General features: G+C 36.7%; 1 protein-coding gene across 3 annotated transcripts in view; it reads right to left on the bottom strand.

Annotated features, from left to right (window-relative positions):
- The window catches only part of Atg17 (autophagy-related 17), a 110,617-nt gene extending 91,387 nt beyond the window's left edge, over window positions 1-19,230 (bottom strand). For all 3 annotated transcript variants that reach the window (XM_069842502.1, XM_069842501.1, XM_069842503.1), the window contains exon 1: window positions 19,099-19,230. The gene's annotated coding sequence lies outside the window, so the exon portion shown is untranslated. The remainder of the gene's footprint in view (window positions 1-19,098) is intronic.
- Between the last annotated feature and the right edge of the window lie 3,041 nt (window positions 19,231-22,271).

The raw sequence follows: 22,271 nt of genomic DNA, 5'->3' as shown, positions 1-22,271 counted from the left end.
TGTCGTCTATCATCTGATATCTTATTCTGCCCCGAACTCCTAACTGTTCACCATTCCTTCCAGTGCATCCTTCAGTAGGCAGTTTCTTCTCAGCCAGTGACCCTGCCAATTTCTTTTTCTCTTCCTGCTCAGTTTCAGTATCATTCTTTCTTCATCCACTCTTTCCAGCACAGCTACATTTCTTATTCCGTCTGTCCATTTTACTCTATTCTCCTCCTTATCCACATTTCAAATGCTTCTAGTCGTTTCTCTTCACTTCGTCGTAGTGTCCATGTTTCTTCCCCATACAATGTCACACTCTACACAAAGCACTTCGCTAGTCTCTTCCTTAGTTCTTCCAGAGGTCCGCAGAAGATGCTCCTTTTTCTATTAAAAGCTTCCTTTGCCATTGCTATTCTCCTTTTGACTTCCTGGCAGCAACTCATGTTACTACTTATAGTACACCTCAAGTAGGCCTATTTGAAGTTGTCCACTTGTTCCACTGCCTCATTTCACAAGTTTATCTTCTTCATTTTTCTTCCTATGACCATGGTCTTCGTCTTGTTTGCATTTATCTTCATCCCATACTGCTCACAGCTGTCATTTTGCTGCAGTAACATATCCCTTAATATCATCTCTTCTGCTAACAATACCATATCAGCAAATTGTATGCACTTTATTCTTCTTCACTCCTCCCATGTTCTGAAAACAGTTCGTCACTAAATCCTTCAAGTAGACGTTGAACAAGGGAGTTGATAAAGGGCAACCTTGGTGTTCCCCTCTCCCTATTCCACTTCCCTCTGACAGTGGAGGCAAATTTCAATTAAATGATTAAGTATTATCCTTTCTCGGGAGGTTCAGTGTACACAAATTACTTTATATTATATGGAAAATTCTCGGAACCATATTATAAGAGGTTTTCCCATTTTTGGAGGTTATTGCAAAACCACAGAAAGTTGCAACAGCAGCTGTGCCAATATTTTCAATCTGGAGAGCATTCAGGTGGGTAGATTTTGATAAAAATGGGCAACCCAACTTTCTTGTACTCCACACCATTCAAATTGTTCTGGAACTGAGTTAAGGTCATGAAAAATTATTAATTTGTGGATCACCCAGACACGAAATAGCAATAAAGAAGTTAAAGCTAAGTTTTGTCACATAAAAACATGGTTAATTCTTACACAATGATAAGAGATAATGTGAACTAATTGTTAAGGAAAAGTTGTGAGCTATAAATAACAGTAACTGAGTCATTCAGAAGTCAAACTAATGAACTCCATTAACATGGCTGTTTTGTTCGCATTTATTGTAGGGTTATATGTAGGGTGACCAACTTCTGATCACAAAAATATGGGAGACTTTGTCACGACAAATTATAGAGCAATTTTCTGGGATGTGAAGCTATGATTGATTTGAATAATTTCAAGGGAATAATTGTTCCGGGACCGGGTATTGATCCCGGGACCTTTGTCAAACACAACATAATGCAGTTAGGCCTAATTTAAAACTTTTTTCACGAAATACCCACAGAATTGACTATTTATTTTATGAAATATCCACCGAAATAGTGGTAGGTTCAAGACCAAATCACTCATTTTATTTCACCAAAAAATACGGTCCCTATTAATATGTAATATGTAAAATTAAACGTTAAAAGTGTTTTGTCCCTATTAATATGTAATCAAATTCTTCTGGAAATAATCTTCTTCTAATCAACTTTCTTCCATTATAATTAGTTTATTGCAGTTCATAGCATAATTAAATGCATTGTAGGCAGCAGGTTATGGCAAGCATATTATAAAATATTACCATTGGCCTGAGACATGTTGCTTTTCTTCTACAGGTGTATGTATATAGTAGATTTAGTTACAGTGTAATCTAATAAACTTTATGGTTTCTTGACAGCTCTGTTACTGATATTTTTGTCATTATGAATAGAATTTATTAGAATGACATTTCAGTTCTTCTTTGGGATGTAATTTACTACTGTTGTGTCATTAGAAAAATAAAATATTGAACTATGTATGTCTTTGTTAGCCATTCGTCGGGGAAGTTATGGTTTGTTTTTTCATATGAACCCAAATACAGTCATTTTACGTTTTTAAAGCAACTATCCTAAATTATATAAATCAGGGGTAGACAAATCCTGTCTGCCAGGTCGCCAAGGCACCTCAACATTTTTATGTGGAACCTGAATTTTTTTTAAGAGTTCAATTTTTTTTTTTTTTGTCCTATGAATTTCACTCAATTCTCCTTGGTTTGTCTGTAACAGCCAACTACAGAGAGAAACTGGCACTGACACAATCAAACAGTTTATTCCTTCACAAGCTAAGAAGTTCTATAACAACCTAGAAAATGTTCCGGGTGTCATCCACTACTCTCTCGGAAGAAAATCCACATTTCCCACCAGAATCAAGAGCAGACTTGCAATGCACCTCACATTATAATCAATATTTATCATCACACCAACCTATGTATATCACTTATTAACAATTTTTTATACATCTTGATTACACAACTTTTAACACTGTATCACTTCGGAATATGTATGGTAAGACTTTCCTGTGTTAAATTTCAACATACCTCATTTCATGTAAATGAGGTATGTTGAAATTTAACACAGGAAAGTCTTATCATACATATTCCGAAACAATTTTTTGTTCACTGAGGAGCCCAATGTAGGCTGCCCTCAATTCTATGTCAAGTATTGTAGTTGTATTTCATTTAGAAGTGGTCTGTATAGTGCTCAATAACTTTAAAAAAAAAAAATAATACTTTCATTTTTATTATATCACCAAGACCAATACATAATGTTAACAAAAGTGGTCATAGCACAGTTCCCTAAGTATGTTTTTAGATTAATATTGTTATATTTCTTGCACATCTCAAGATTTTTTTAGTTTTTATTCTTTTGTTAAGTTTAATTATTCAAGCTTTAACATCTGTGGTCATATTGCGTGTTAGAATCTGTTGGTTGGTATATCAGTAGACCGCAGTGGCATAGCATGAAATTTTGAGCAGGGGAAGCTAACTCAAGTTGTCTTTCATGTACATATGAGAAAACGTATTACAAAAATACAGTCTTAAAATAAATAGTAGTCAATGTCAAGTCAGCAGTCCGAATATTGGTTGGAACCTCGTAACACCAATAAGGCATGACCTCAAATGGTACGTAGTAAAATATGATTTCATGGTTTACATATATCTCTAACAAATAGACACGGTCATTTGTTTTTTAAATCGCACTTTTGTTCGTAAGTCAGTCTTGATAATAGAATTGTCCTAAAAATTCAAGTAAATTGGTGTCAGGAACTGTTATTTCACTCATTATTTATTATATCAGCCGCAATGCACACTAACCTTCAACTGAACACAGCTCACGAAAGGGATAACTCGGAAACTTTCAATGTAAAAGCTAGCTTCTTCCGTGCCTTGCGACAAGGGTAGTTTAGTTACAAAGGGATGGAGAATCTGCGGGATGGGTTACACAGAAGAATGAGTGAAAGAAACCAGTCTGCTTGGAAGCTGGTGTGTGCAGGCTTCTTGTTTATTGCTGCATCACAAATCATCCTGAGCTGCCGCATCACAATATTTAACGCATAAATATAAACTCTATTAAAATTAATAAATAATTTTGTTCATAAACGGCAGGTTTATTATGAAATTATTATTAACTGGGGAAGCTGAGCTTTTTAGCTTACATTCACGCTACGCCACTGCTAGGCCGTTGTTACTGTTGTTGAGTTCCTGTTTTTACTGTGTGTTGCAGATGGCTTGGTCATGTATTGGGATTCTGCAGGAAAAGCGAGCTGCTACAGAACAACAGGCATCACAGAGTGAGGACAAGTATTGAAGAAGTCCTAAGACACCTTGGTTGCGAGGTTCATTGCATTTCGGCTGCAGATTCCAACAGGCACACGGACATCATAGCCATCGACAGGGTTAAGATAAGGCCATGGTATTAGATCCAACCATCTGCTTTGAGAGAAACCTTTCACAAGCGGACAAGGTCAACAAGGAAAAACAAGAAATATATGAACCAGGCCTACCTTTCCTCTCTTCTAAATATAACATACCTGTTAACCAGTGGATCGTCAAAATTATGTTATTTGGAACGAAAGGTTCCCTTCCACAGTCTACCTACCAACTATTAGTGAAATTAAAATTCCAAATCTTTCAAATACAAAACATCTTATTACAAATTTTTACGGACTCTTTACATATCATTCAATATCTTAATATATAAAATTGAATGTGGGTATGTATGTATGTATATATATATATATATATATATATATATATGTGTGTGTGTGTGTGTATGTTCTCTATACAAATCTACACGCTTTGACCGATATGTGCCAAAGTTTGCACATTTAACCTTCATAACCAGGAGAAGAACATAGGCTACATTAAAATTGTGCAAATGGAAGTTAAATTAATTAAATATATAAAAATAAAAATAAATAGACCAAATATTCATGTACACTGGTCAAAAAAAGTTAAGCATATTTCCAGTTTACCCTATAATACCTGATATTTATGTTTCTTTTGGTTTTATGTGGCACGTATTATGTTTACTAATTCAAATTCTTTCATTTGTTTTATTCTGCATCACTAGGTAACGTCCAAATCACGGCTAGTAAACAAAGTCTGTAATTCGAGCGAAGTTCAATCAGTGTCGTTTTGCTTCATAGTGCAGTACAATGGCTCGGAACACCCTTACAATGGCAGACCGCATCAAAATCATCACTTTGATGGAACAAAACATGAGACAAGTTGATGTTGCTAGCATCCTTCATGTGAATCAGAGTATTGTCTCCAGACTGTGGAGAAAGTTCCAGGAAACCCAGTCAATAGCAGATCGACCTCGCGAGGGCCGTCCACGCAAAACAACACCAGGTCAGGACCGGTATGTAAGGTTATCTGCACGTAGGAACCCTATAGCCTCAGCTACAACTCTGTGCCATGACCTGCGCGAAGCCACTGGTGTTGTTGTAAGTAGCCAAACTGTGCGCAATAGACCTCATGACATAGGGTTGTATGCTCGAAGACCACTCAAGACTCCAGCACTCCGTCCACATCACAGGGGTGCTCGTGCATGATGGGCTAGAGCACATGAGAATTGGACTCGAGACCAATGGACCAGAAATTTATTCTCAGACGAAGTGAGAATGGGACTACACCCTGACAATAACTCTATTCGCGTATGGAGACGAACAGGGGAACGAAATCATCCCTCAATGACCGTGGAACGTCACCAACAGTTTGGTGGTTCAATCTTGTTTTGGGCAGGTGTCATGTTTGGCCGCCGCACACCACTGGTTTCAATAGAGGAAAACATGACTGCTGCCGTGTATGAGAACAACATCCTCCAACCCATAGTAAGTGGTTTTGTAGAGACTTTAGGAGAAGGGTTCACTCTACAGGACGATAATGCTCGGCCTCATCGTGCTCATAGTGTGCAGCGGTATCTGGTAGAGCATGGGATCCGAAGAATGGATTGGCCAGCATGCTCACTGGATATGAACTGCATAGAGCATGCATGGAGCTTTCTCAGGAGAGCCATTTCCAATCGTCCACATCACCCATTAACGATTCAAGAACTCAGGAATGCTGCCTTGGAAGAATGGGTCAATTTGCCTCAGGAGAGCTTAGATGCGTTGGTACTGAGTATGCCCCATCACATACAAGAGTGCCTCAGGGTTCGTGGAGGACCAACACGTTATTAAACAGGGCACTGAAAGCACCATTTCCTTTTCTTTGATGATGTACGAATTTCAACTTCCCTTATCTTTTCCGTTGTTTCCAAACAATGCAACTTTTTCATTTCATATTGAGTCCATTGTTAACAAATAGTGTATTTCTACTTTTAAGTTTATTCTGTGGAACCAAGAAACCCAATTATAATTTATCTATTTTATTTTAATTAATAAAAACCGTTATATGCCTAATTATGCTTAACTTTTTTTGACCAGTGTATTATATTAAAATGCAAAATCTTCTACAGTCAATTGTTCTTTATTATTGTCTGTTGTATTCAACATAGACTTTCACGAGGCCTTGGAAATTTTAACACGAAATTAAATTACATTGTTGTTACACATCATGAAGGCTAAAACTAGATAATTCATGCAATAACTATCTTTACACAGTCCAGAACCGTATTATGAATTCCTCGATGCAGTTTTGTAGACAGTGAGCAGACTGTTTTATCCAGTTGAATTCTAGAATTCTTTCAAACTACAAGGATTGCTACCACATAATTTACTTAATATTGAATAGCCATAGTAGACCTACTATTGCGAAATATTGACTCACCAAAATTATGCACTAACAAGAATTTGTGTCAAAAACTCATGCGAAACGTAATATGAGTGGCATATTAACTGGAAAAACGAAAGAAGATTGTTTTTATCCCAAGTATTGCTATTATAACCATTCGATTTTAAGCAATTATTACAAGTTGTAGTAATATTTGTGATAATATTACAATATTATAATATTGCAATAATAATATAGAGCCTATTTTACTGTTACTGTTAACCCGTCTCTTATTAATAAGTTATGGTCACTAATGACTTGGCCATTTATAGAAAAATATGATTTTCTGTTGTGGTAGTGTTCTACAAAGCCTTCTCCAGGAGAGTGAATTCTAATGAGTATAGTCTCCGTTACTGCAAAACACCCTGAAATCCATGTATTTGATAGAATCCATCCATTACAGATTGTAGTTTGGCCTTGAAGGAAAGGCTTAATAATGCATAATGCCGTGGTACGATAAATATTATCATCAATCACAATGTTAAATATCTTAAATATCCCTGTAGCATAAGGTCTTAATGTTGTTAAAACTCTATTCATAGGTGAGATGGAATTATTTCGATTAGTCAGTTTCTTTGGATATTAGTGGCACTTTCTTTAATATTCGTCACTAGGGAGGAGAAAACATAAGTAAATATGGTTCGTTTTGGTTTTATATAGTTCCCTTGCCGAGGTCTCCGATAAGTCTAACAAACAATTTATTTAGAAATAGACCAAAATTTAAAACCCGGGCAACGCCGGGTAATTTAAGCTAGTCATCTATATTATCAAGAAAGGTAATTTTGTCAATATGACATTTTGGCATCAAGCGAATCCCAAATCCAAAATTTAGTATTTTTTAAATTAATCGACTTAAAAACTGTTCTGTATTCTGGATCCTTGTGATCACCCTCACTGGAGGGCAGAAACTTTGGCCACTAGACCATGGTGCTGGTCCTGCATATAAAATGGAAGTTCAGCTGCTTGTAATAAAACTTAATTCAGAAATGATGAAGGATGAGTGGAACAGAGAAAAATTCTCTCCGGCACCGGGATTTGAACCCAGTTTTCAGCTCTACGTGCTGATGCTCTATCCACTAACAAGGAGAGGACACGCTCTGTATATCACCGAATGGAATAAGATTGTGTGAGATGAAAGTACAAGAGGTACTGTTTAAAGTCATACCTGGTATGGGTGGCCAATGACCCCTCGTTTTGGAAATATTGGCTATTGTTTGTGACATACTTCCATTAGGTGCCTAATAGGGAAGCATTGGACTGTGTAAAAGCGTAGGTCATATGGCTGGGTGCTGAGTTGTTATCCAGGCAACCCGAGTTCGAATCTTAACTGGTCCAATATATTTTTTTCTTTTAATAATGATTAATAGTGCGATTACAGTAATCTATTTACATATATCATATTTCTCAATGTATTGAACGCTTCATCATGTTTTAAACAAATTACTAATTAACTAACATATGTTGTGTTGTAAAGGATAAGCAAGGAAATATTGCTCACGTAGGCAGGTCACTGTTGTCTGTTCTGTTTCTATTCCACTTCATTTTGTACATGATTCATTATGATAAATGTCATAAAAACACACAAAACATACATATTTCCTGCACCATGCACAGCAAATGAAAGAAGGTTGTCCACAGTCACACACATTTTTCCGCACTTCTGCTGCGAAACAGATATCCTTCACATTCACAAACACTTCTCGTTCGTTTATTAATGTTGATGCATACCACGCATATTTCAACATGGCTTTGAATATAGGAGCTGACAACTGAAAGTGAATTAAGGAGTGAATTTTGAGGGCATCCTCCCTTGAAGCAATTTGTCGTCCAGTTTGTAAAAGGAAAGAGCTATTTTGCAAATATTTGATCAAAATCTTCACCTGTCTACAAAAATAAACATCACAGGACTGACATAATCCAGTACATTTGGGTGAAATCACTTCAAGGCTACACGTTACTTCATTTGTAAATATTTTATCATACAAAGAAGGGTTTACCTGCCCTTCCCATGAGTCCAGAATTAGAAGAAATGGCTGCTCTTTCACATATGTCTTTATTATTTTCTCCAGGTATTGCTTATGGAGTTCAGATGTCAGCTTTCCTGATGAAGAACGTGTTACACGTATATTTCCGAATTCAGAAGTGAGTTCATCTACTTGATGTTGCACTCTTGAGCCAAATTGTCCTTTTGGTAACAATAATAATAATAATAATAATAATAATAATAATAATAATAATACTCTTACTTACTTACTTACAAATGGCTTTTAAGGAACCCAAAGGTTCATTGCCGCCCTCACATAAGCCCGCCAGCGGTCCCTATCCTGTGCAAGATTAATCCAGTCTGTATCATCATACCCCACCTCCTCAAATCCATTTTAATATTATCCTCCCATCTACGTCTCGGCCTCCCTAAAGGTCTTTTTCCCTCCGGTCTCCCAACTAACACTCTATATGCATTTCTGGATCCGCCCATACGTGCTACATGCCCTGCCCATCTCAAACGTCTGGATTTTAAGTTCCTAATTATGTCAGGTGAAGAATACAATGCGTGCAGTTCTGTGTTGTGTAACTTTCTCCATTCTCCTGTAACTTCATCCCCCTTAGACCCAAATATTTTCCTAAGCACCTTATTCTCAAACACCCTTAACCTATGTTCCTCTCTCAGAGTGAGAGTCCAAGTTTCACAACCATATAGAAGAACCGGTAATATAACTGTTTTATAAATTCTAACATAATAATAATAATAATAATAATAATAATAATAATAATAATAATAATAATATCAAGTTTTAAAAAATAAGAAGGCATTAGGACTCGAACGGGGGTTGCCTGGATGATAAATCAGCACCCAACCATGTGAGCTACGCTGTTACACAGTGTAATGCTTCCCTATTACGCACCTAACGGAAGTATGTCACAAACAATAGCCAATATTTCCAAAACGAGGGGTCATTGGCCACCCATACCAGATATGACTTTAAACAGTACGTCTTGAACTTTCATCTCACACAATATTATTTAATTCGGTGATATACAGAGCGTGTCCTCTCTTGTAAGCCACACCGGATTCCCATCCCAATGTCGGATTGAATCCTATCAGTTTAAGTTCCACCTCTTGGGTTCCCTCTAGTGGCCTACCCTCATGCACTGCGTCATACATGTATGACAGTGGCACAATGTCCACACATGTGCAGAGGTGCACTTGTTATGAGTGACTATATGGGCGGTATCCGACGGAGTAAGCACAGTCTTAAATCACAAAGTGATTAATTTTCACATATCATATATTATTACGATGTACCGAAGTAGGCCTACATATGATATTTCTGTGCAGAGGGAACCTGAGAGGTGAAACTTAAACTGAGAGGATTCAATCCGACAACAGGAGTGACTTAGTGGATAGAGCGTCAGCACGTAGAGCTGAAAACTGGGTTCAAATCCTGGTGCCGGAGAGAATTTTTTTCTGTTCCACTCATCCTTCATCATTTCTGAATTAAGTTTTATTACGAGCAGCTGAACTTCGAATATTAAATATTTATATCCAGGACCAGCACCATGGTCTAGTGGCCAAAGTTTCTGGCCACATTTCATATGATCCCGAGTTCAATTCTCGGTCAAAGCACAAGGGATTTTTCTTTGTAGGGAACTGTTCCTGTGTTCGTCCATGTTCTGGAATTTAGGTTGTGTTTAGATTTAAAACCTCTCCTGGTCGTATCATATACTATCATCCTACCAAATTCAGCCAGACTGAGTGCATTCTTTAAGGCACAAATGGGACACAAAGCTTGGACCGACATCAATACTAAATTAGTGACACCATCATACTTAGGCAGGGCTGATCATATTATGAAGTTGAAATGCAGGAATCAAAGAACAGACATGACAAAATTTTCCTTTGTTAACTGCACAATAGTAGATTGAAGCAGCTTACATGCGGCAATATTTCAGGGTGGTCCTCTCAAAATCAATAGGCTACATTTAAGGGAAGGTTGAAAAGCTTAGACTGAGATTTTAATTGTAGGTGCAGTGTAATTATCTAAGTTGTGACATGTAATTATTTAAGTTGATATGTAATGAAGGTGACTTGGAATTACTTGGTATGTTGACAATACAGAGGTGTGAAAATTATTAGAATAATCTTAATTTTAAAGGTTTTTTAATAGTTCCTTCACAAATATTAATTGAATTGATGAATATTGGTATATACATACTAGGTTCAAAAAGTTCCCGGAATTTGCTAGTATCATAGAAACAACGTACCTTAAACGCTATTCTACAGCATTCCCTTCGAAATAGTTGCCTTCCGCAACAACGCACTTTTGCCAACGTGTGTAGAGTTCCTGGAAGCAGGCCTGAAAGCCATTTTGTGAAACCTGTCTTAGTGCTCTCGTCGCGTTTGCGATAACCTCTTCAGCATTGAATCTCCGTCTTTTCAGATGACTTTTCAGACGGGGAAACAGAAAGTAATCAGGTGGTGAGAGATCAGGAGAGTATGGTGGGTGATCCAAAGCAGTTATGTTGTGCCCGGCAAGAAAATTCTTTACAATAACTGCGCGATGAGCAGGTGCATTGTCATGCATGAGGAGCCAGTTGTTTTCTACCCACTTTTCTGGACGTTTCCTTCTCACTGCGTCCCGGAGACGACGGAGGATTTCTACGTACAATTCTTTCGTTACAGTACGACCTTCTGGAATGAACTCATGGTGGATGAGACCCTGAGAGTCGAAGAAAACTTGCAACATAACTTTGCCTTTGGAAGTGTCCCTAGGAAATTTTTGCTCCCGAGGAGATGTTTTCGATTTCCACTCAGATGACTGTCGTTTAGGGACTGGGTCGTACAAGTAGCACCAAGTTTCATCACCAGCAATCATTTTGTTTAAGAAATCACCATCTTCATCAACCATACTGATCATGTACCCAGCAAGAGTCATTCTTGTTTCTTTCTGTTCTGCCGACAAAATTTTCGGAACTAACTTCTGAGACACGTAATGCATGTTGAGATGCTTGTGAAGAACATTGTGTACACTTCCGACTGATATTCCGATCTCTGCTGCTATCTCTTTTATGGTTTTACGTCGGTCATCCCTCACAACATTACGCACACGCTGAGTAATTGCTTCATTTGTTGCAATTGTTGGTTGGCCGCTGCGTACGTCATCTTTGATGCTATCGCGGCTACCAGAAAAACGTTTATGCCAGGCATACACTTGAGTTTTTTTCATTGCTGCTTCGCCATATGCTTCTTCGAACAATCTTAATATCTCTGCAGGAGCTTTGTGTAACAAAACACAGAACTTGATGTTTGTACGTTGCTGTGGACATAATTACAAAATGCGACGAACAAACAAAACACTATGTTAAACAATTGCCTACAACTCAAAACCAACAATCGCCATTATCAACAAACTTCAAGGAAATGACATCATGAATGTTACCAACAAAACAAATGTATAATATCCCTTGTTATATATTAATACGAAAAATCGTAGTAAAATTCCGGGAACTTTTTGAACCCAGTAGTATTACTATACTGATGTAGGATATATTTATTACTAACAATGCCGGAAAGCACTGTTGTACATTGGTATTTTTCTTATTTTACAATTGTTATGGGAATTCAGAAATTATTATATTATGTTGGCGGAATTGGAAACATAAAACATTATATGCACAAAACAGATATATACGTTCATTTGAACCTTCACAACAATGTAAACCCAAAGAACAATTTGTTTAAAGCATTACTTAATTAATTTTTTATGTTTCCAATTCCGCCAACATAATATAATAATTTCTTAATTCCCATAACAATTGTAAAATAAGAAAAATACCAATGTACAACAATGCTTTCCGGCATTGTTAGTAAATATATCCTACATCAGTATAGTAATATTATATACCAATATTCATCAATTCAATGAATAGTTGTGAAGGAACTACTAAAAAGCCTTTAAAATTAAGATTATTCTAATAATTTTCACACCTCTGTAATTGGGTTTAACAGAAACATTGTAAATTAAATATACTTTTGCTTATAGTAGGCGTTATTATAAAGATGATCCAAAAGTCGCGCACATTAAAATTATAGTGTCTATATTGAGTAGTGCAGTTGGAAAGTGCTATTGGCTACCGCTAGATAGCATCATGGGTATTAACAGCAACAAACTTAGACGTCACTGTGATGTGTATGTATACACTGACGCTTGCAGCAGTCCTTTGTTTATTGCTTGGCAAACATATTTTCCCAAGAGCAACGAGTTTTCATTGTTGAACATTATTTTTCCAGTCGTTCTTATGCACGTGTTGTAGACGAATTTCGTAGGAATTATCCAGATGTGACAATGTCTAACAATTCGACCATAACGAGATTAATCGCCCGTTTTAGGGAATGTGGATCAGCGCTTCTTGACAATGATGAACGTGATTGTTGGTTCCAGCAGGACAGTGCCCCATGTCACACATCTAATGAAACCATGCAGTTTTTGCGCGAGAGTTTTGGTGAGTGTATCATATCTCAAGGATTATGGCCCCCACGTTCCCCGGATTTCACATCCCCAGATTTCTTCCTGTGGGGTTATCTTTAAGTAAGGGTATACAAAAATAGGCTGCAGGGACTAAAGAGGAACATAACAACGGAGATTAACAATATAAGTGTATGCGTGCTAAAAAAAGTGGCCGAAAACATGGTAAAACGAGTTCGTGCATGCATTACTGAACGGGGCTGCCTTTTTTCAGCATATATTGTGAAAAATGATGTAACTCATGTGAAAACTGATGTAAGTAAACGTAATAAGTTCAACTTTATAAATATAATGTGAACGTAGGTATTATTAAGATGTCGTGACTTTTGGATCACTCTGTAGCATAGTCTTTATTTATAGTCCTAGGTTTATTGCATTCATTTATTAATAGTCAAAATTAATTTTACGTTTATTTTATCTATGTTATTTATTGCTGTGATTATTGTAATTTTATTGCTGTAATTATTGTAATGTCATTGTATATTATATATCACTGCCACCGGGTATATATACCCAATTGCAGTGTTAAAAAAAACACACACACACATTCAACCCCCCCTCTCTGATTGAGGTTCTGGCTAATAATATGTGCATCTATTATCAGGCCGTATATTTCACTTGTCGATATGTGTCAGAGGAAGAATAATTGTTTGTATGCATCTGAAGTCTGTTTAGTGTAATATGTAGCTAATTGGCGATGTATGCAATGGAGGGGGAAAGGAACTGGACACCCTACCCCATTATCTCCTGGCCTGTCTTGGTGGTATCACTTCTGAGGTTCAGACAGTTGTCTAAACAACAACATATCATCGGGGCAATGAAACTATGCCTTTTTGGAGTCCCAACCTCACAAGTGGGTTAATTGTGAGGAGAGAAAACCAGAAATATCAAACAACAACCTGGTTGCAATGGGGACAAAAATAATTTAAATATTTGTATGAAGAGGAGGGGGACCCAGAAGGATGGGCATGAGTTAATTTTCAGTGGCCCACTGAAGTCAATGTCGACCACAAAATTTATTTTGCTTTTCGGCATCACCCCACTCACCACCCACAAACTTCTAAATACCTAAAGGAATATGTAAGTGTTGAATGCTGCACCTACATAATACACAGATAAATTTAGGAATGCAGTTATATTGTCAGACTCCAAAGCAGCTATTCTATCAATCATCTCTAAACACACACCTTCATCTCAAACAGCAGAAATAACTAAAATGCTCTCTCAATTAATATCACTCAATAAAAGAATTGTATTCCAATGGATACCATCCCATTGTGGAATCCTGGGAAACGAGAATGCGCATGCTTTAGCAAAGAAGGGCAGCACTGCTACTTACAGACCTGTTACTAAATCTACGTATTACTCTGTGAAGAGATTTATTAAATCTACATACTTAGACTTCAACAAACAAAATTTGATAACTCAATCCCAAGGGAAAAAATGGAACTCCCTGCATCAAAATCCACAGTTAATTCCCGATTTACCACGAAAATCGTCTGTAGCTGCATTTAGATTGGCAACAGGCCATGATTGTTTTGCCAAACACCTGCGTAGAATTGGAATATATCAGTCCCCTAACTGCCCATTGTGCAACTCAAACCAAGAAATGGATTCGGAACACCTCAAAATCTGTGCTTCAGTGGCTGGTCATGATAATATCTTTGAAAAATATTGGAGTGCAAGAGGTGAAATGACTTTATTGTCAAACGCCTGGCATTAGAAAACAACAACAACATAATACACAGTCACTCCATGTAAAGTAGCTCTCTAGCTGTGATATATAGAGCTGCATATTCATATGCTGACAATGCATATCAAAGCAGAGATTACTAACTACAGCAATAACAGATCACTAAGTCTAATACGGATTGTGAAAATGGTAGAATTATTACTGAGATACAAATTCTCAAGGAAATCTTGCATATGGATAAACAAAGAAGACATTTCGCAAGACAACTGTGTATCATTGATCACTCACAGAGCAACAAGAGGGTTCTATTCTAGCCCCTTGCAGTCAAGAGCATCAAAATGATGTAACATTAGATAGCAGTTGTTTTTAATCAAAGAATTCTATCAAATGAAAAAAGTGACAGTAAATAGTGATCGTATGTCCAATGAGTCTTGTTAATTACATAATAATTATTTTGAAATGCACACTTGATACGCAGTGATAGTACAACATATTCACACATAAATAAATATGATATCGATAGCTAAGAAGTGATACCACAGTCTAGTATATACAGTCACGAAGCTTGAGTTGTGAGGATACTAGGAACAATAGACTGTGCAGGTACTATTTCGCATTGTTTGTAATGAGGCAATAGTAGCGATCCTAGTGGTTGGCAACTATCTATGGATATTCCCTACGTATTGAGCTTCGTGACTGTATATACTAGACTGTGGTGATACCTTGTATATACAAAAATGGAACAGGAAGATCCTTTCATACAAAATACAACGAACATATTAAAGCTATAACCAAACCTTACATTACATCAAATTATGCAGATCACATTATTGACAATAATCATGACTACAATAATATAGAAACAGATATGGAAATTTTACACTTCAGACCAAAAAGTTTACAGTTAAATATCCTAGAACAATACGAAATATATAAGAACACAATAGCACACCCACATTACATACTTAATACGCAACTACAGTTCAATACGCACACATTGTTTGACATCATAATACGTCATAACATACAGACAGCCAACCCCCACCATAGGAACAACACACCCCCACCCCTACCATCGACAACTGCACATCGCAGAGCCAAAATCAGCAGTGGTTCAAGAGACACTGAAGACGACGACAAATAGCGTCGAAACGGGCCGTCTGTCGAAGGTAAATACCTTTTTAAACAATTTTAACACTTTTAACGTGTGACAGAGTAAATTTTATGTTTTTAACAAAGTGTTAACGTGAACTTTAATCAATGACAAAAATGGTCATTTTGTTTAACTACATCCTTAGCTACTTATTTACAAATGGCTTTTAAGGAACCCGGAGGTTCATTGCCGCCCTCACATAAGCCTTCCATCGGTCCCTATCCTGAGCAAGATTAATCCAGTCTCTATCATCATATCCCACCTCCCTCAAATCCATTTTAATATTATCCTCCCATCTACGTCTAGAACTTCCCAAAGGTCTTTTTTCCTCCAGCCTGCCATCATTATTTAGATTAACTATGTTGTTATTATGTTCACAAAATTGGACAGTCAAAGAAAATATATTTTGTCCTCGAGTAGAAGATCTTGCAAAGCAGAAACATATCTATTAAAAGTTTGCCTGTTCAGAAATTTGTTTTTATTATTTTTTTCTTCACCTGCATTTTTATAGATGCGAAGTATCACTTTCTAGCTATCGATATACCTCTGATTGGGGCATACAGCCCATCTACATCTATTATCAGGCAGTACATCTCACTTGACTGTATACCCACTTAACGATATGCGTCAGAGAAAGAACAATAATTATTGTTTGTATACATCTGAAGTCTGATTAGCATAATATTATGTTACTAGTCAATGATTCATGCAATGGAGGTGGGAAAGGAACTGGCCATCCTAACCCATTACCTTCTGGCTTGCAGTACTGTCATGGTAATTTTTCTCTTGGCCATACACCCCACCCCTTGTTTTCTCCCTTGAAATATATTTTACTCTCCTCTCTCTATCTCTCCGACTGTTATGTAATGATTTTTTTAATATTAAAGAAGTAGTAAAGAAATTGTTTTGCTTTACATTTTAATTGTACAACAAGCTTGATTTAAAGAATACACCATGTAGCCCCACTGCACATAAACACTTGTATCGATGACTTGGAGTGTGTATTTACAGCACTTCTTGTTTTTCAACCATTATTTTATATAATTCTGGATTCCAGTGCTGTAGAGGTGGACTTTTTTTATGAACATCAACAAAGCACATTAGGAACAGCAAGAGATGATCTAAGATCTGTACAGATTTCCGCATATAAAACTTAGGCCCCCAATAAGCCGTATGGCTCCATACTTACTTACTTACTGGCGTTTAAGGAACCCGGAGGTTCATTGCCGCCCTCACATAAGCCCACCATCGGTCCCTATCCTGAGCAAGATTAATCCAGTCTCTACCATCATATCCCACCTCCCTCAAATCCATTTTAATATTATCTTCCCATCTACGTCTCGGTCTCCGTAACGGTATTTTTCCCTCCTTCCTCCCAACTAACGCTCTATATGCATTTCTGGATTCGCCCATACGTGCTACATGCCCTGCCCATCTCAAACGTCTGGATTTAATGTTCCTAATTATGTCAGGTGAAGAATACAATGCGTGCAGTTCTGCGTTGTGTAACTTTCTCCATTCTCCTGTAACTTCATCCCTCTTAGCCCCAAATATTTTCCTAAGCACCTTATTCTCAAACACCCTTAACCTATGTTCCTCTCTCAAAGTGAGAGTCCAAGTTTCACAACCATACAGAACAACCAGTAATATAACTGTTTTATAAATTCTAACTTTCAGATTTCTTGACAGCAGACTGGATGACAAAAGCTTCTCAACCGAATAATAACAGGCATTTCCCATATTTATTCTGTGTTTAATTTCCTCCCGAGTATCATTTATATTTGTTACTGTTGCTACAAGATATTTGAACTTCTCCACCTCTTCAAAAGATAAATTTCCTATTTTTATGGCTCCGTACAGACAAAATTTTATTTTCTCTATACGATTAATTAAAAACAAATTATAGGTTCCCATACTATGTAGGCCCCGTATGGCCTCCATGATAGCATTGCTTAGGTGCCTTACGAGTGATGTCTTGGTATCACTTATGAGGTTATGTCTCCGGACAGTTGACTAAACAACAACAAATAAGATCTTAAAGAAAACACTAATCCGATCTTCTCTGCAGAAAATTCTGTTTCACAATAACAAAATACCACGCTATTAGTCTCCTTTGCTGCATACAAGATAAAAATATTACTTTTTCTTCACTTAACTACAAAGCCACGAGGCTATCTCGCCACAAAACAATATTTTACTTCATTACTCACTTTAGAAACTTAAATATGAATCTCTGTAAACAACGCTGTATTTTTGGTCTCACACATATAACTATTTGTCAGTAGTACATTTATCGGGTTTTTTAAATTTAACAGTTATAAATAAGTTACCTTAAGTTAGATGATATACATATGTCACACCTAAAACTACGGAATGACTCATACCTTCTATTAGGCCTAAAGCAATCGAGGTAGAAGAACGCTGGTAACATTTATGACACAAGAAAGTCATTCCGAAGTAAGGTAAACACATTGATGAAGGAGAATTGCTGATGACGAAACAGGAAATCAAAATTAAATTACAGTACTCTAAAAACTTGCACTACGACTATTTTTGTCCAGCTCTTCATTGCACAATGTGGTGAAAACTTGAAACATAATTCAACGAAGTTAAAGATGTTCCACAGTCGTGCATAGGCCTAACAGCAAAGCACAGCCAGTTATGTAGTGATCTAAAATATGAAAACCCGTCTAAGTCCACAACTTAGGTTACAAAACCCTGCTAATACGGTTCTCTAACATCACCAGATTCCAATATTAATGCAAATGCTGTACATGACATAACAATGAGAGAATGATTACCCATGAAACTAAGTAAACAGTGCACACTATATACGTATTTCAACTCTCGACAGTCTTAAATGATCAATATTAAAAACATTCATCTTTGCAAACCTTGTTAGAACATGTTAAAGAATGTGTTAAGATATGATACATAAATCTCATAAATTTACTTTCTGTCCAAGTTGATAACCTTATTTGTGATTCTAACTATGTATACGTTACATATTTTAACAGGTTTGGAAATGAAAATGCTGCAAAACTATATTTAAAATCCTTCGTCATAACAAAAATATGCGTAAGAAACAAAGAAAACAAAGCAGATATTGACAGCTACAATATATCATATTAAATAACCTAATTTATCAAACACCATATTCCTATAATGTGATATAATACGATATTTGAAGGCAAAAAGGACTTTAACAACTTCATATAACCATAAAACTATACGAATGTCATTTATTGCGCTGTGTTTGTCCCTGATAAAACAAAACAAGACACTCAAGAACAAAGACCAAAGCTGAACCATCCTGTTTCTCTTCGTAATAACCCATCTGGACTAAAAAAAATTAAGTTTCTATTTTAATGCGCCTGTCTACAACGGAATAAATACAGTGACAAATTGGTATTAAGCTGTATACATACCCTTTCCCAATATTTTTAGCAGACGTCCTTCCATTTTACAAGCTGCCATTAGTGGCAGCACCACAGCTGTTTACCACTAGGAATGACGGGAGCATACAAAGAGAGAGTGAAGATATCACACTTCATTCATTGCAACAGCTGACATTTTAACTTATACACAAACATAAACACAAATGTAAACTGAAAATTAGATCAATATTAAAGTTAAATATTAATACCTATGTTTTTATTATACATTGTCATCCTATAAATAACAATTTATTATCAATTTCATAATATGAATTTCAAGTATTCGTGAAGTGATTCGTCTTCATTTTTAGACAAACCGGAAACAGCTGAAGACCTTCACTCCCGCGAATCCTCCGATCATGGACCAAATGCGTGAACTGTAATACAAGGTCATAATTTGACACGTGACAAAAGTATATCATAATTAAATAACCTTTGTGGTGGACAAAATTATCCACTGCTAATGAATGAAGCTGAACTTCTGAGGGAAAATAAAGCTCATATTATTTGAGTTTTATTATATTCGTTTCACTGCGCCTGTGCAAGAAATCACCCCACCTTTTCTCTGCGTTTGCGTTCCTTGACGCAGAGACTACTATTATTAAAGCCGCATTAATTTACATCATTTTGTTATTTTAATAGAATCATGAGAAAATTATTAAATGACAAGCAATATTGTGTGCTTTACGTGACATAACTACTCCTTACTGCTAGCTCAGTAACTGCACCGAGCAGGCTTGCCACCATGAGGTACCAACACCAAAAAAAAAAAGTTATTTACATTTCTCGTTAAGGAAAAACGAATGACTCATGTTTACATACTCTCTGACGAAGCAGTTGCGGCTATATCACACCTTATTCATATCCATTGTCAGATGTCATAATTCTTATTGTTTTACATAAATGTTTCTTCCAGTTGCACGTATTAAAACTAGCTGTGACAGGGGATTTAAAGAAATCCCAAAGATTTCGTGAATTGAAGTAATAAAAGTACATTATATATCACTTTAACAATGTAATAATACGTGACGCGATATCCTATGAAGGGCGAAGGCCAACCAGCCGAATTCTGGCCTCACGTCCAAATGTCTTAGTAGAGGTGAACGATCATCCAACCAGTACTAGTACGAAGGTATTGTGTGGTTACGATAGTCCTCCCGGCCATTATAGCTGGTTTTCGAAACCGAATTTCGCTACCTATACCTGTTTTTTTTTCGATTGAGTGTTAACATCGACCTACTTACAACACAGGATGTCTGACACAACATAGAAATTGTTATTAGTGCTCTTTTCTGACGGAACGCTCTGGAACGGCATTCCGGCACCTTTTTTGTTACATTTTTCATCCTGGAACCGAAATATGCGTGAATAACTATGTTTTTAATATTTTTCTTTGAATTCCGCTTAGACCTCGAAAGTCTTAAGACTCGCTCCCACTTAGCGGAATCGAATCGAACCGAATCGAAATAAAAAGTCTGTGGCACTCACATCTCGTGGAATCGAACCGAACAGTATTTTTGTGTTTTATGTTTTGTCAAACAAAAAAGGATAATTCTGCACAATATTTATTAATTTTTCTTCGTTCATATTAAATTATGATTTTTGTATACGTACTATTTCAGCAATAACTTTCAATAGTAAACAAATTAAGTCGCCAAGAATGGATGTGGTTCGTTTTTTCACGAAGACTTACGAGAACTTACGATCATACCCGAAACAAGAAATTCTGTTCCGGCAGTGGAATAACAGTCTATGTGGAATAAATATTCAAGCTCATAAATTCTGTTCGATTCGATTCGACGCGCCGCTTTCTGCTATCTTCCATTTAAATACATTGTGAAGAGAAATTCTATTCGATTCGATTCCGCTAAGTGGGAGCGGGCCTTTAGTTGGACGAAAAGGAGGTTAAAAACGACAAAATTTCTGTGCAGTGAACAGTAACCATCTCCCCGTCCGCTATAAAATATTTTACACAGAGTTCCATCATCTTTGTCTCCAAAAGAAAAGCACTGGTTGTTATTATTATTATTATTATTATTATTATTATTATTATTATTATTAAAAACAAATAAGTGTGTCGCTATATCGTGGGCGTTCAGTAAAGTGTGTCGTCAGTCAAAAAAGGTTGGCAACCACTGCTTTAGGGCATTACACGAAGTTTGTGGGAAGAAGTCCTACCGTACAGAACTACTGCAATATGGCTGGAAGCGAGACATTCGCTTTCAATCAAAAGTTGACATCCAAAGAGCTCTAGTTCGATCAGTGAGAGAGAGATCCAGAAATGATGCTGAAGATGGAGTCCGCCATTTTCCAAGGATTTGGTAACGTATTGTTGACATGACAGGGGACTATATTTGTATTATATAGGCCTAATATCAAAAGTAACCTAAATATATTTAGCGTGAAACAGTAACTATGTTGTCATTACTTTCCGAATACCCTAGTATATTTTTGATAGTGTAATACCAACCTTACTAAAAAGTGGAAATAAATAAAAGTAACAAGTATGAAATTCTCCCATTGGCTATCGGCTACCGAAGAATTAATACGACCAGAGAAAGCGTTATGTTCCCCCCCCCCTCCAAATAGCGGATACTTGACTGTTCAACATTCACCGATATGAAGCGAGTCCACGCTACATCCGCGATGAGATGAGATGAGATGAGATGAGATGCCACAGGGAACTACAGCTCCCGAAGAAAAAACGCTGTGTTACCTGGACAACGGACTTACCCAACACAAGCTATAAATCGAGAATATACTCACCGGGAAACGAACCCGGGTTCACAAGAAAGTGGAAGTGTAATGTAGCTTCCATAATAATGGTCTTTTTTAGTACCTAATTTAATACTGTATGTACGGTAGGCTATATGATTCATGGCTGAAATCAGATTTTTAATATTATTATGGATGTTCTCCTGTTTTTAGTTGTCGTGGAAACACAGATTTATTTTTTGAAGATTTTACAATATTGCGAAATTTATTACACTAATTTTAATAGTCAAATAGACCTACTGAACACTTTACGGAAAACCGATAAGATAAGTGAACAATAATATAATACTGGAAATGGAATCCGAACTCCCCATCATCATCTCGCAGTGAGTGTCTGTATTTTTTACCTGAAACAGTAGTTTCGTTATAGAATGAGGTATAAATGTCAC

This window comes from Periplaneta americana, chromosome 12 (assembly GCF_040183065.1).
Source record: "Periplaneta americana isolate PAMFEO1 chromosome 12, P.americana_PAMFEO1_priV1, whole genome shotgun sequence".
NCBI lineage: Eukaryota > Metazoa > Arthropoda > Insecta > Blattodea > Blattidae > Periplaneta > Periplaneta americana.
The sequence above is the reverse complement of the archived record's forward strand: the minus strand, read 5'-3'. Positions and strand labels throughout refer to the sequence as shown.